We start from the raw sequence: 14,978 nt of genomic DNA, 5'->3' as shown, positions 1-14,978 counted from the left end.
TTCTCCTTTACTTTATTATCTTTTCCATCCTTGCAATGAATTATTTAGGTCCCTACAGTGATACGCAGTGTTAGAAGAGAAGGAGTAGGTCTCTTTCCATTCCTATAGTTGCGGTTACCTAAATATCTACAGTGATAAGCGGAGGAGTAGGCAGATCAAAGGACAAGTTAACTCAAGAGGCAGCAAGGTGTGGCCGTGACCGTAACCCGCAACCAAGTAACCCAGGAAACCTTGACCCAGCCACACTGATTTTCTCTGACGTCAAGCTCTGAGAGTCGATTTCAGAGCAGTGTAGACATGACGACAAGGAGATTCAAAGCAGCAACAACCTTAAGATTCTCGCGTTGAATTTCACCATCCTATGTTATGTTATGTAAGTATTGCAGAAAACAAGCTGGAGTGTAAAATAAGCGAAAGAAGGTGTAATCTACCGTTATAGCTTAAGATCCTGACTTCGCTGTTGAATTTCACCATATAACCGTACACTAATTAAAGTATTGCAGAAAGCTGGCTAGAAATTAAAGGAAAGGTGTGTTCCACGGCTGTAACTTTACACCCTTACTTACTTAGCTGTTTAATTTCACCTTGCACTAATTAAAGTACTGCAGAAAACTGGGTAAACTATAAAAATAGATGTAAGGTGCAATCCAAGGTATTACTGATTATGGGGAGGGTATCAGGTTAAGGTATTTCAACTGGGGGTCATGTCAAGACTGCCCATCATCATCTGCAATTACTCAGTGGCGGCGAGGCAACCACTCAGTTAGGATGATAACCACTCTGAGCAGGAACTCATTAACCCTCTGAGTGGTAATAACGGTACGCTTATTACCTCAGCGCACCTGCATGATTTCACTGAGCTCTAATAAAATACCGGCACTGAGAGGGCTTCAATCACTCGATTACTCCTTTTTATGTTAAGCGGAGTACTGGTCAATGGCAACGAGAGATAGATAGATAGACAGACAGAGAGAGAGAGAGAGAGAGAGAGAGAGAGAGAGAGAGAGAGAGAGAGAGAGAGAGAGAGAGAGAGAGAGAGAGAGAGAAAATCCACTAATGTGTCAGTTCCAAAAGAAAGGTCAAGTGTGTCATCCAAAATAAGAGGATGTCTTTCAAAACCACCAGCCCTGCTCTGCATCACATCGCACCAGTTTTGTAAGCCGAAGCGTCAAAAACAATGAATAATGCAGTTAGTCCTCGGAGCCCGTTTTCATATGTGCTTTGCTGCTCACCATGACAGCTTTCAAAGGCCACACAGCTTATTATCCAGGTTATCAAGGCTGCTTCTCCTTAAAAAAAGAAAAATGCCAATTCAACTGGAGCCTTCTGAAAGTGGTGGAGCGGCGCAAAAGTATATCAGAATATTGTCCCTCAGACACTCCAAAGGAAGTGTTCTGAGGGACCTTTCTGCTGACCTCTCGCGATAACCTTCGGAAATACATCCCACCACTGCAAGGAGGTTGGTTAGGTGTTACTTAGGCCAGCACATCCCCGCTAATAGTAAAGCATCGCCGCCGAGTGCCAGTCGACGGCAGTCACGGTGAACAGTCTGCCGTCAGCCGCCGCGGAAGGAGGAGGGGTCGACGTAGCTTGCAGTTCCCCGTCTCCCTCACAGCAGTGCCACGCCATACGCAGTCACGATCACGAAACCTTATCAAGAAACAAAAAAAAAACTAACCAAATCAAATAAACCACGTTACAAAAAAGAACATAAATGAGAAAACATGTGTTAGTGACAGCAAACACCTGGAATAGTTTACAGGAATGTGCAAATTAACGCACATTAGTGAAAGAGATGATAATTAATAATAGTGGCATTATAATAACACTAATAACGCATCAAGACAAACCTGACGTGACGGGGAGTGAGTTACGGGGCAGTATTCAGAAACAAACGTTTTACTCTCTCACCGTGACTATTTTTAAAGGCCACAGAGATGACTAGCCAGGTTTTCAAGAGTGTTTCTCTTGTTACTAATGCAGAAATCTTTTTAATCTGTCACTAGAGCCTTAAAAACATCCTTAAATTCTGCGTCACTTTAACTAGAACCTTTTTGATTGAAAGTAGTGGAGGTGCAGCGCAGAAGTGTTTCAAAATATGGTCAAGAGAAACAAACAGGCGGGAACAGAGTGACTTCTCGTGATGCTTGAGGTGACGGGCGAGGGCACGCGACGCTCCCTGCCCTGGTATGCCGTCTTGTGGGTGCTGGTGTGCGGAGGGCGCGGCGCAGGGGGGCAGCACCTCGCAGGGGCCACCTACAGCGTCACAGCAACCAGGGGTACCACGGCACACCTTCCCTGCCTCGTGCCGCTGTTAGTGCAAACCCAGCAGCATGAGGCGAGTGTCGTGTGTGTGTGTGTGTGTGTGTGTGTGTGTGTGTGTGTGTGTGTGTGTGTGTGTCCAGCAGCATTCAAGTCTTTTATACTTTAATCTTCTATGATTGACTAGTCTGTTATTATCCAATATTTTTCATTTTCTTGACCCCCTATCCATTCACCACCCCCTCCCTTTCTTTTTTTTTTTTTTAACCTTCAGATTTTACTCCTACTTTTTTGTTCTTTATTATCCCAAATTTGCGTTTCATGTTTTGTTGGATAAATTTGTCAGCATTATAGTTTTATTTTTTTTGTGCGATACTCACGAGAAGCCTTGACCTCCTGACCCGTAGGTGACCTGGCTGAGGAGACATGACCTTCATATTCTGACCTCCGGCACTGTCACCTTCTCTCCTGACGCCAGATTCAAGGTCAGTCATTATCCATAAATCTGTTCATAACCGCCAGACTCTCTCTCTCTCTCTCTCTCTCTCTCTCTCTCTCTCTCTCTCTCTCTCATCTCTCTCTCTCTCTCTCTCTCTATCTATCTATCTATCTATCTATCTATCTATCTCTATCTCTCTCTCTCTTTACTTCACTTACAAATTTACAATAATCCCACCGCTGTCAACGGTATAACATTTTCAGATTTTTCGTGCTTTTAGAAATATTAAAAAAAAAAAAAGAATGTAAATATAGGAAGTTATCTGAATCAAATCTGAAGCAACTCTGAAAATCTGATCGGGAGGAAGACTCAGAACAAAAAAAAAAAAAAGATATATTTATACAGAGAGGAGAGAGCGGAGGAGGAACTGGTAGGTACGAACCCTGGCACGGCAAACAGTGGGCACAAACGTTCACCAATTGATCACCACTGACCCAGCAAAGTTTGTCACCTCGTTGTTTGCTTGGCCACTACCTGTATGTTTGTTTGTTTGTCTGTATGTTATCTGTTAGTGTGAGGTCTTCTGTCTTTTTTTAAGTTTCCATTTCTTTTCTCTGTTTTCAAATCGATAAACTTATCCTCTATTTGAACGTAAAGTATTTATATGATATTCGACTTACTTATGTAAAGTCTCTCTCTCTCTCTCTCTCTCTCTCTCTCTCTCTCTCTCTCTCTCTCTCTCTCTCTCTCTCTCAACTTAATTCCTATTTGAATGTGAAGTGTTTATATGATATGAGATTTGTTCATAATCTCTCTCTCTCTCTCTCTCTCTCTCTCTCTCTCTCTCTCTCTCTCTCTCTCTCTCTCTCTCTCTCTCTCTCTCTCTCGCAGGTGTCGTCGTCATCGCAGGGCCTGGAGGTGCGCGGAGTGACGGCGAGTGACGCTGGCGAGTATCAATGTTACGTTACCAAGCATCCGAGACACCATTTCAGCGTCACCCTTCACGTCACGGGTGTGTGTGTGTGTGTGTGTGTGTGTGTGTGTGTGTGTGTGTGTTATTATTACCATTATTATTATTTCTATCATTATTATCATTATCGTGAGTAGTAGTAGTAGTTGTAGAAATAGTAATGATAATAATAGTAAAATAAACAACAACAACAACAACAACAACAACAACAACCACCAGCCACTACCAGCCACCACCACCACCACCACCAGCAACAACACTTACTCACGAGACACTAATGACTAACGTGCCATAATCACCCCGCGTAAACACTACAAATTCTTATTATTGACTCCTATTTCTGCCTCGCTCTGCCCTGCCTTACCCACCCCCCGCCCCACGCCCCCCTGCGGTGACCAGAGCGAGGACAGGCGCCACTGCGGGGGAAAAGGAGCGTGTTTGTGGGCAAATAACACCGCGGAGACCTGGGATGGTAAGCAGGAGGAGGAGGAGGAGGAGGAGGAGGAGGAGGAGGAGGAGGATTTCCATATAAGGAGAGATTAAAAAGATTAGGAAAAGTTAAACGAAAGGGTTTAGAGAAATGGTGGTGGAAAATTAAATGTAAAAAATAAAAGCATAAATAAAACAACTAAAATTAAAACCATAAAGAATAAATAGAGAAAAAAAAACACACTTACCTCCACGACGACCACCACCACCACCACCACCACCACCATCACCATCACAAACCATTATCACCACCACACTCATGACCATTATCACCACCAACCTCACCACTTTTCATCACCATCACCACTAACTAATCACCCCCCTTCACCACCACCAGGCAGTCTTAAGGTGAAGATACTGGGAGGCCGTGAAGTGAACATCGAGGCGGGGTTCTCTTCTGACACTAACTTGTCGTGTAACTTCTTCCCACGGCCCCCGCCACGCTAATCTACTGGTACCCACAACACTGCCCTGCTCCGCTACTCCTCTCCCAGGGGCGGCGTGAAGCTAAAGGTAAGGCACACTGACTCTCTCTCTCTCTCTTTTATTTTTACAGTGATTCGTTATTCTTAAATGTCTTTTTCTGTCGTGAGGATATTTTCAAAGGTCACAGAAAGGAAGAGTTGCTCTCCCGTGGGTGTTTATTTATTTATTTTTCCACTGACTATGCAGAATCCATGCTAAACTATCACAAGGCTCATGAAAACACCCTTGATGGTCCCTATCACTTCAGTTAAGACCCACAAGAGGACTGTCGAGATAAGACGTGTAAACATTTGTGAATACGGATCTTTCACTCGTCATCTTTGTTTGTCCGGTATTCTGTATCGCCTTGCTTTCTCCGTCACAACCGTTCAAAGGTCACAGAGGTGATTAGCCCAGTTTCCAAGAGTGCTTCTCCTGTCAATCATGTAGAAACCTTGTCAATATGTCACTGGAACTGTAAAAAAAAAAAAAAAAAACAACACCATTCAAAACACTTCACTTCAACTATTGCCTTTTCAAATTAGTGTAAATGCAGCGTGGGAGTCTTTCAAGAATTTGGTTCTCTTCAGATCGACCACGCCAACGGGGTGACTCTGGCGCGGCTGGAGGTGGGTGATGTGAGGGCAACTGACAGCGGGGTGTACTCCTGTGTGCCGCCCGGTTCGCATCCCGCCTCTGTCCTCGTGCACGTCCATCATGGTGAGTCTTTTGAAACGCTTTGTACTCTCCTTGGGATTGTCTTTAAAGGCCACAGAGATGATTAGCTGAGTTTTCATGAGTGTTTTTCAATTAATAATGCAAAAATTCGCTATTAAACCATCACTACATTTACAAAAACATCATTGAAGAAGCCGCCGGTCACCTGCCATAGAATCTTTAGGAAAACAGTCAAGGTGAAAGACGTTTTCATGATTTTTATATCGAATAATGCAAAAACTCCAGGCAAAACCATCACAACTGAACCAAAATACCATTAAAGATACTCCCGATAACTTCCCCATATAGCCTTTTACAAATAGTCGAGGTCTAAGAGGTCAGAGTGCAAGGAAAAGCTGTGGCCGGGAGGGAAACTCACTTGCTTATCGGAAACACTCTCCATGCAAACAGTTCCGATGGTGTAACCTCTTCTTCCTCCGCAGGGGAACAAGATGCCGCAGTTCAGCAGGAAAGGATCAACACAACGACCTCCTCCTCCTCCCTTATCTCCCTCCCTCCGCACCCTGTCCTCCTCCTTCCTACACTGACCCTCTTCTTTCTCTACTTTCTTTCTTCCTCCTCCTCCTACCCAGCCTCCTTCGTCCCTCTCTCCCTAGCTATCATTTTCCTCCTCTCTCCCTTCCCTCCCCTCTCCAGCAGCCTCCTTGTTCTCTCCCTAGCCTTCCTCCTCTCCCCTTCCTCCGCCGGCCTCCTCTTTCCTCTGTGCTTGGAAATAAAGTGTAAGAGGTGCTTGCTTGCTTGCTTGTTCCGCTGCATCGTTCTGGGGTTCTGCAGGCGTGGCTTTGTTTGTGATGCTCTCTTAGTTTTGGAGAGAGAGAGAGAGAGAGAGAGAGAGAGAGAGAGAGAGAGAGAGAGAGAGAGAGAGAGATGTTCAGTGGTATCTAAAGGTCAGCCTCGTAAACATAAAATAAATCACACAGCAGAGAATTTGCACAACATAAAACTGGAATGAAAACAAAAATGAAAGGAAAAAAAAGTGAAGGTAATAAAAACGCGATGCAAAAAAAAAAAAAAAAAGAATACTGGATCTCCAAGTTTTTTCTTTACATATATATCTTTTCATCTCTTCACGACTGCATGCTTCAAGCTTACAAGTGACTGAGAAGAAAATCATAAGCAAAGACGCTTGGATGAAGATGAAGAAAAGGAAAAGAACTTAAAATAACAAGGAGTAAAAAAAAAAAAAGAAAATAAATAAATGCGTAGACTCTCTCTCGCTCCCTCAGCTCGTCATCATCCCACTCAGCGAGGATTCCCAGCGACCCCGCGAAACTGACAATAAACATAACACTCAGCGAGCATACGGACGACCCGCGGCGGTGTGGCTCCGAAAGAGAGGGAGATTTCTTCACATTTCTCCTCCTTTTTCACTTTTACGGGTAAGCTGTATCCTTTAACGTGAAAACTCGTCCCATTTGGAAAAGGGTCAAGGTTTAGCACGATATGTAAACCCCCACATCTTTTCTTGCTGTCATTGTAAAGTTTGGGGGATGAGGGGGTGGGGAGGGTGAGTGGAATAGCTTTTCTTCTACGCTCAGTGCAAGGGGAAGGGGAAGAGGAAGATGAAAAGAAAGAGGGGGAAAAAAAAAAAAAAGGAGACACTCAAGAACAAGTTTCCTTCTGGTCTTTACTCCAAAGTGCAAACGCTGTTGTTTTCCTCTTTTCTATTCTCTCCATTTTCCTTCTTGATATCTCTCTTTTTCTCTTTTTCCCTATCCCTTCTCCCCCAATTCCCTTCTATTTTTCTCTGTCCATTCACTCACCTTCCCTCCATCCCTCCTCTCACCTGCTCTCTCTCTCTCTCTCTCTCTCTCTCTCTCTCTCTCTCTCTCTCTCTCTCTCTCTCTCTCTCTCTCCATCGCTGCTTTTCCTCATTTTGCCTCTCACATTTTTACCTTCTTCCCTCTCCATTACCTATACAGTTCACAGCTCTCTCTTTCTCTCTTTCTCCCCCTTTCCCTTCCTTCCTTCCTTCCTTTCCTCCTTCTCTTCGCCTTTCTCTAAATTCTCCCTCCTTCCAGTAAACTATCGGCGGAAGAAGAGAAAGGATTACTATAAGAAAAATAAAGATAAAATGTGAAAGAGAAATGGAAGAGAAAGAAAGTTTGGTGCCTCTTTTGGAGGAGGAGGAGGAGAAAACATGCATTGTTGAAGTCACTTATGGGAGAATGAAGGGGGAAGAAGGGGAGAAGGAAGGGAGGAGGAAACTAAAAAGGGGTGGAGGAGGAAGAAGGGGAAGGAGAAGAGGAGGAGGAAAATGAAGAGGTTGGGAAGAAGTCAAGAGGAGGAGAAGGTCAGAAAATATGTATAAAAAAATGACAAGTAAGAGAGAGAGAGAGAGAGAGAGAGAGAGAGAGAGAGAGAGAGAGAGAGAGAGAGAGAGAGAGAGAGAGAGAGAGAGAATGTCAGCTACTCTTCAGAATAACGAGTTTGTAAACCAAGTGGAAAACATCCATCATTTTTCCTTGCATGTCTTCACCATCCAAAATTTTCTCACCATTATAAAAGCATTTTCTTGAGTTTTCCTCCTCTCTATTATTTTTTCCCCCCTCTCCTTCCTTCCATTTCAAGTCCTCACTTATATTGCAGGTCTCTCTTTCTTCCTTCTCCTCCATTCCTCTTTCCCCGTTTTTTCCCCTCTCCCCTCTTCTACCTCCCTCCTTATCTACCTCTGTCTGTTTTTCCTCCTCTTCTTCCCTTTCGTTCCAATTGTCTTTCTTCTCTAGCCATCCTTCCCTCTTTTTCTCTCTCTTCTGCCTCTCCCTTTCTTTATTCCCGTGTACTCTTCCCTCCCGTTTTAGTCCTCCTATCTTCCCTCTTCCGTCTTCCATTTCCCTCCATCAATACTTCCTTTCCTCCACTTTTATCCTCTCTCTCCTCTTTCGCTCCCTTCTATCCACACCTCTGTACCTACTCCCTCCTTCCCCCTCCCCCCTTTTCCTCTCTCTGTACACACACTGACCTATCAATTTTACAGATAAATAAAGAGGTGTGAGAGGGAGAGGAAGAGAGGAAGAAGAGGGGAAGAGGAGAGGAGGAAGAGGGGAGAGGAAGTAGACCTTGGAAACTTGATAAATGGTCTCAGTTTGAAAGTCATGGATGATCTTTAGGTCTCTCTCTCTCTCTCTCTCTCTCTCTCTCTCTCTCTCTCTCTCTCTCTCTCTCTCTCTCTCTCTCTCTCTCTCTCTCTCATTATACGACAATTAACAAGACGTGCTTTCCTCCTTTCCTTTTTTCTTTTTATTTTGTTGTGTCCTCTCTCTCTCTCTCTCTCTCTCTCTCTCTCTCTCTCTCTCTCTCTCTCTCACTTAATAAAGGTATCCTATTAAGGTTTCCCTCACATGCGAACAATCAAGAGCGGCGGCACAGCGGCGGCACTTTTAAGAGTCGACTTTAGGAAAAAAAAAGAGAGGAAAAAAGGGAAAAGAAAAAAAAAAAAAACACTGCAGCGCCCGAGTGTATATCCTGTTGACCCTCATGACAATCTTTTACAAATGGCACTGCATGGCGTCCAGAGAGAGAGAGAGAGAGAGAGAGAGAGAGAGAGAGAGAGAGAGAGAGAGAGAGAGAGAGAGAGAGAGAGAGAGAGAGTATACGAGCATAGACTTCGGAGTGTAGGAAGTGGGGAAAAAAGGAGGGAAATATAAAAAAAAAGAATGGTGAAAGTGCTGAAAGAGCGAGCGAGAGAGAGAGAGAGAGAGAGAGAGAGAGAGAGAGAGAGAGAGAGAGAGAGAGAGAGAGAGAGAGAGAGAGAGTTGATGATGATGAACAAAAGCAGTGACAAAATAAGAAAAAAAAAATATGTCGAGAAGAGAAAACAGAGAGAGAGAGAGAGAGAGAGAGAGAGAGAGAGAGAGAGAGAGAGAGAGAGAGAGAGAGAGAGAGAGAGAGAAACCAATCTAAACCCATGGAAGAAGGAGAAGCACCAACAACTCTCATATTCCAATACTCATCTGAAAATTTCACCACAAAGTCAAGCAGAGAATTTTTCCTTCCTTCATATTTTCCTTTTTTTCCTTTTCCTTTATTTTTTTACTTTCCCTCTATCGATCTCTTCTCCCCTGACTATTTTTCCTCGTTCCTTTTCTTATTCATCCCTTCTCCTCCTCCTCCAACTCCTCCTCCTCCTCTTCTTCCTCCTCCTCTTCCTCTTCCTCCTCCTCGTTCTTCTCGTTTTCATTTCTCGCTGAATATTTTGAAGTTAAATGCAAGTGGGAACAAGAAAACGCGAAGAAGAAGAGGGAGAAGAAGAGAAGAGAGAGAGAGAGAGAGAGAGAGAGAGAGAGAGAGAGAGAGAGAGAGAGAGAGAGAGAGAGAGAGAGCTAAACACTGCGAAATACGTCAACCAGTGAAAATAAAGCCAATCTGGGAAAATAAATCTTACAAGCCTCTGAGGGAAACTTTAGTTAAAAAAATGCTGCAAAGATTGGTGGCGTTGAGCTGTTATTGCTTGGCGTTGCCCTCTCAGCACCGCCACACAGCATAACACAGCATAAAATAGCACAGAACTGCATCGTTTCTGAGATCCGTAATGTTACGCTTTTTTTTCATTCTTTTTTTACTTTTTTCTCACTCTTTTTTTTGTCGTTTGCTTTTCTTCTTTTTCTCTTTTTAGTTTCCTTCCTCTTCTCCTCCTTCTGATATGTTTGTGTGTTTGCGAGAGATGAACAATTTACGGCTGTGGTCTTTAAAACTGTCACTGAAATGGTATTCTCTTTCCCCCTCTCTCCCTCTCTCTCTCTCTCTCTCTCTCTGACTAGTATCACCATCACCATCACCATCATCACCATCAGCATCATCATCATAACCTTAATTGGCTGGACAGAAACGTTCTAGTAAAATCAGTATCGTTATTATTTTTCCCATTATTATTTCATATGTCAGGGAATGAGGTCAAAAGGTCACATGAAGATTACAGGTAGCAGCAGCAGGAAACAGGTGAGAGAGAGAGAGAGAGAGAGAGAGAGAGAGAGAGAGAGAGAGAGAGAGAGAGAGAGAGAGAGAGAGAGAGAGAGAGAGAGAGAGAGAGGAAAGACAAAGTAAAGGCGGTGATTGTCATGATGGTGACGGATATAGGAGAATGAGAGAAGGGAAAAGTGAATAAAGACAGGGGAAGGAAACTGGAAGGAGAGAGAGAGAGAGAGAGAGAGAGAGAGAGAGAGAGAGAGAGAGAGAGAGAGAGAGAGAGAGAGAGAGAGAGAGAGAGAGACTTTGTTTTGCTTGTCAGAACTCGGGGTTAGGAGGAGCTGAACCGTGATTCTCTACAAAGTACCGTTATTGCTGTACCTTCTTGTGTGTGTGTGTGTGTGTGTGTGTGTGTGTGTGTGTGTGTGCAGCCTATCATCTTTACGTCTTCATCTGTCCTCATATTTCCTAGCACTGCCATTACCTCGACAATGCGTACATAACACTCCTTTCCTTCGGCATCTATCCACTCTTCACTTTCACTCATCCTCATATCTCTAACCTAACTCACACAATTCCTGCCGATTACCCAATACTAACACACATCCCATCTCCACCTACCAACACCTAGACTCCCATCACATCTACACCCCTTCCTCACCCCATCAACACCCCATTTACATCTCATTTATCACCCCTCTACATCCCTTCCTCACCCCATCAACAACCTATTCATCACCCCATCTACACCCCTTCCTCACCCCTCCATACAGGCCGAGGGGTAGGGGGAAGATAAATCACGCAATATTCAAGGCACGATCGCCATCTTTCCCTGCACGCCCGGCCCATCAAGGGGGCTCTGGCATGCTGTGGGCGGCGTCCCCTCACTGTCACACCCAGCAATGCACGTCCACTAGTCACACCCACGAGTCACACCCACGCCCATGGGAACACACTGATGTCAGGACACGCCATATCAATCGTGGTCTTTTTTTATTTATTCTCTCTCTCTCTCTCTCTCTCTCTCTCTCTCTCTCTCTCTCTCTCTCTCTCTCTCTCTCTCTCTCTCTCTCTCTCTCTCTCACGACAAAGAACGTTATTTTTTCTTGTCATATTTTCCACAAGAACCGCTGGCATACATTTTCTTTTACTTTCTTTTTCTTTCTTTTCTTTGATTCCACGTAGTCTGTTTTTTGTCACCGATGATCAGGTGGCTCGTAAAATTAATTACTCTCCTCCAGGAACAGAAAATGATGATGCTTAACTTTCGCTTGAATCACTTACAATATTTTGCTTTTTTCATAGAATTAAAAAACGGAGATGTGTTTCGGGAAAGTTAATAATAAAATCTCTCTCTCTCTCTCTCTCTCTCTCTCTCTCTGTAACGCTTGTTGGCTGGATGAACGAATGGGTGGATGGATGACTGGTTAGCTGACTGTCCTCTCTCTCTCTCTCTCTCTCTCTCTCTCTCTCTCTCTCTCTCTCTCTCTCTCTGTCACTTTTAAGTCGATATCGCAAAGACTCACGGGAATACACGAGTTACCGAGTATTTTCAGTCCCTCCCAAACACACACACACACACATACACACACACGATAGATTCAGGGCGGCCTTAAATTGCCGTTCACACTGGCGCCGTGCCCGAGACCCGCTCCTCGTTATGGTGAATTAGGGAAACATACCACTACTGAGGGAGAGGGACGGCACGGGCGCGTCATGAAGGGCGGCTAAATGACGTGGGCGTGACGCGAAGAGAGGAGAGGAACTGCGCGTGTGATTACAGAGGTACGCGTCCATTCATCACGGCAGGGAAGGGACGGAGAGTGGCTCAAAACACACGGACAGGTACAGGAGGAGGAGGAGGAGGAGGAGCCACACACACACACACACACACACACACACACACACACACACACACACACACACACACACACACACACACACACACACACCCATGACCCCGAAAAAGACGAGGAAAATTAAGACGACAGCAACGGAAAATAGATGAAGAAGATGTTGGAGACGAAGAAGAAGGAGGAGGAGGAAGAGGAGGAAGAGAAGGAGGAAGAGGAAAATAGTGTGCGAGAGAAACCTTTCCTGACTGGAGAAAGCCTACATATCACCATCAGCAGAGGCCCCACCAGCAGAGGCCCCACCAGCAGGCAGGCATGGGAGAAGCAAGCAAGCAGGGAAGCAGACGAGGCGAAAACGAGGCGAAAACTTCCTTGCCAGACGCCAAAACACCGAGACAACATTCACCATTCCCTCAAGCAGAAAGAAAACGGTCACTGGGTTTCTTCATGACCTTGCTCGTCGCCTCAGACTCGCCCGCACCCCTCCCGCTCATCCTTCAGGTCAATGCCGCCTGGATGCCGCCGCCACCGTTGCCTGCCGCTAGCAAGGTCGTCTAATCACGGGGGTAACAAATGACACCCGCCAGGCGCCCTTTTAATCGCATTGGGTTATTGACCGACGAGGAGGAAGGGCGCAAGGGAAGGCATGAGGCGCTGGGCGGGTTTAAATTTTACATGGGTTGTGAGTTCATGGTTTCCTCATCTTATAAAATTCTACACTTTTTCCTCTTCCCTGCTTCTTGTTTGTTACCTAATCTTGCACGGTCATATTTCCCTTTTCCTTTCCCTCTTTTCTGTCGCCTTTTACGTGTGTGTGTGTGTGTGTGTGTGTGTGTGTGTGTGTGACTCTCTCTCTCTCTCTCTCTCTCTCTCCTTTATCCTCACTCTATTTTTTTCTATTCACATGACTATTGCTTTGTTCACTATTTCTTCACCAACTATATCACGTGTCTCCAATTGTCTCTCTCTCTCTCTCTCTCTCTCTCTCTCTCTCTCTCTCTCTCTCTCTCTCTCTCTCTCTCTCTCTCTCTATCCCTTCTATTCATCCAGCTATTTCTATCTATCTCCTTCCCTTTCGTCCCATCAAATCCAAAGCTGTTTCTCTGTTTTCTATCCCTTCTATCTCCCCCCCTCTCTCTCTCTCTCTCTCTCTCTCTCTCTCTCTCCCGCCCCTCCCGCCCATCTCCATCACGGCAGAAGTTATCCTACGTCCATTTCCCACCGTGATTTGGGAGGCCAGCAGCAAAGTGTGTGCTATATTTGTGCCCGCTTATTTTTCCACCCCCCTCTCTCTCTCTCTCTCTTTTTTTTTTTTTTTTGAAATGCGTGAAAGGAATATTATAACAATGTTTCTATTCGCTTTCAGGTTTCTTTACTTTTGTGTTTGCGTGTTCGCTGTGTATTTTTCTTTCTTTTTCTTTGTTCTTTTTTTTTTTTTTTTTATTTGGTGGAGTCGTTTGCATGTAAATGAATCAAAGTTAAATATGTGTATATGATATTTTTCTTTTCTTTTTCTTTTTTCTTTTTTTTCTTTTTCTTTTTCTCGCCAAGTAAAGTTGGTCGTATGTGAATGAATACAAGTTGAAATAAGTCTGATTTACGAAGGCTCTTTTCTTTCTCCCACTTTCCTTTGTTTTCCTTTATTTTTGCGTTAGACCGTTTCTTCTTTTTGCCCTTCCTTTCTTTTCATGACTTGTATCTGGATTCCCTCCCATTTAAGCGGATCAAAGTTGAATTAAATAAATGTTACAGATTTCCTCCGGCTTTCTGATTCTTCTTCTTTTTTTTTCTTTTTTTTTTTTAATATGAACAGATAAAGTGAATGTTGCAAAGATTTTTGTATGTTTCTTTATGATTTTAAATGTCAACATACAAATGAATGCTAGATATTTTTCCCCCTTTTTGTTCATTGTTTCTCAAACGTAACATATGAAGAGGATGTTACACGGAACTTTTTTTTTCCTCCTGTTTCTTTGTTAGTGGAATGTAACATATGAAGTGGGTGCTGCAAAGACTTTTTTTCCCTGTTTCTTTGATTTTCGAGTGTAACATGTTCTCGCGGCAACACAACCCGGGAAACACAAGGGTGCACTTTAAACATAGTGTTCTATACGTAAAACTACTCTCTTTCTCTCTCCCTCCCCCTCCCAGCCGCGCTCACTCGCAACCTCCATACATTACTAACTTTTATTTCATATAATATTACACAGGCCCACTTTTACCTTTCTTTATTTATTTATCCGTTTATTTACTTATTTTACAAGGACGCAATGCTACAGAGAGAGAGAGAGCACCTTCCCTACCCACCCTCCACACACACACATACACACAAACACAACCTCTACTACCACAAACATAAAAAAACATAAACAAACATACAAACTGACGAATCTACACATTTTTTTTTTAATGTAATCTGGACAGCTGGAAGCGTAAAGAACCATACGCCATAATCACCACACATTATCGGCCAGTATAAAACCTTAATGCACTTAGCGCCAACATAACTAAATGCGAAAAATTAACAATATTACCGGACTGCTGACCCGATGCGCACAGGTGACTGGGGAGGAGGGAGGAGGGAGGGGGGACTAATGGACTATAGATATAGATATTAATAGGTATGTCAGGTGAGTAATTGGGGGATAAAAGGTAGATCTACAGTGCACGTGTGTCTTTTAAAAGGGTGTGTAAATATGAATGTATATACGTAACCGACTCACTGCAACGAGTATTGAGTCAGTGAGTGAGTGAGTGAGTCAGTGAACGAGTGAGTGAGTGAGTTGCTGAAAAGTTAAATTACAGAGTGGAAAAAACGTATGATTATTATTACTACTATTATCATTATTGTGAAAGT

At 43.9% G+C, this 14,978-nt stretch overlaps 1 long non-coding RNA gene across 1 annotated transcript; it reads left to right on the top strand.

The window, feature by feature from the left end:
• Nucleotides 1-1,566: 1,566 nt before the first annotated feature.
• Nucleotides 1,567-6,092, top strand: LOC135089491 (uncharacterized). Its single transcript, XR_010261503.1, has 7 exons — nt 1,567-2,338; nt 2,670-2,747; nt 3,593-3,713; nt 4,071-4,143; nt 4,498-4,673; nt 5,216-5,345; nt 5,786-6,092. It is a non-coding gene; the product is annotated as an uncharacterized LOC135089491 (long non-coding RNA).
• Nucleotides 6,093-14,978: the final 8,886 nt, after the last annotated feature.

This window comes from Scylla paramamosain, chromosome 33 (assembly GCF_035594125.1).
Source record: "Scylla paramamosain isolate STU-SP2022 chromosome 33, ASM3559412v1, whole genome shotgun sequence".
Lineage (NCBI taxonomy): Eukaryota > Metazoa > Arthropoda > Malacostraca > Decapoda > Portunidae > Scylla > Scylla paramamosain.
This window is presented reverse-complemented; position numbering and strand designations above follow the sequence as displayed.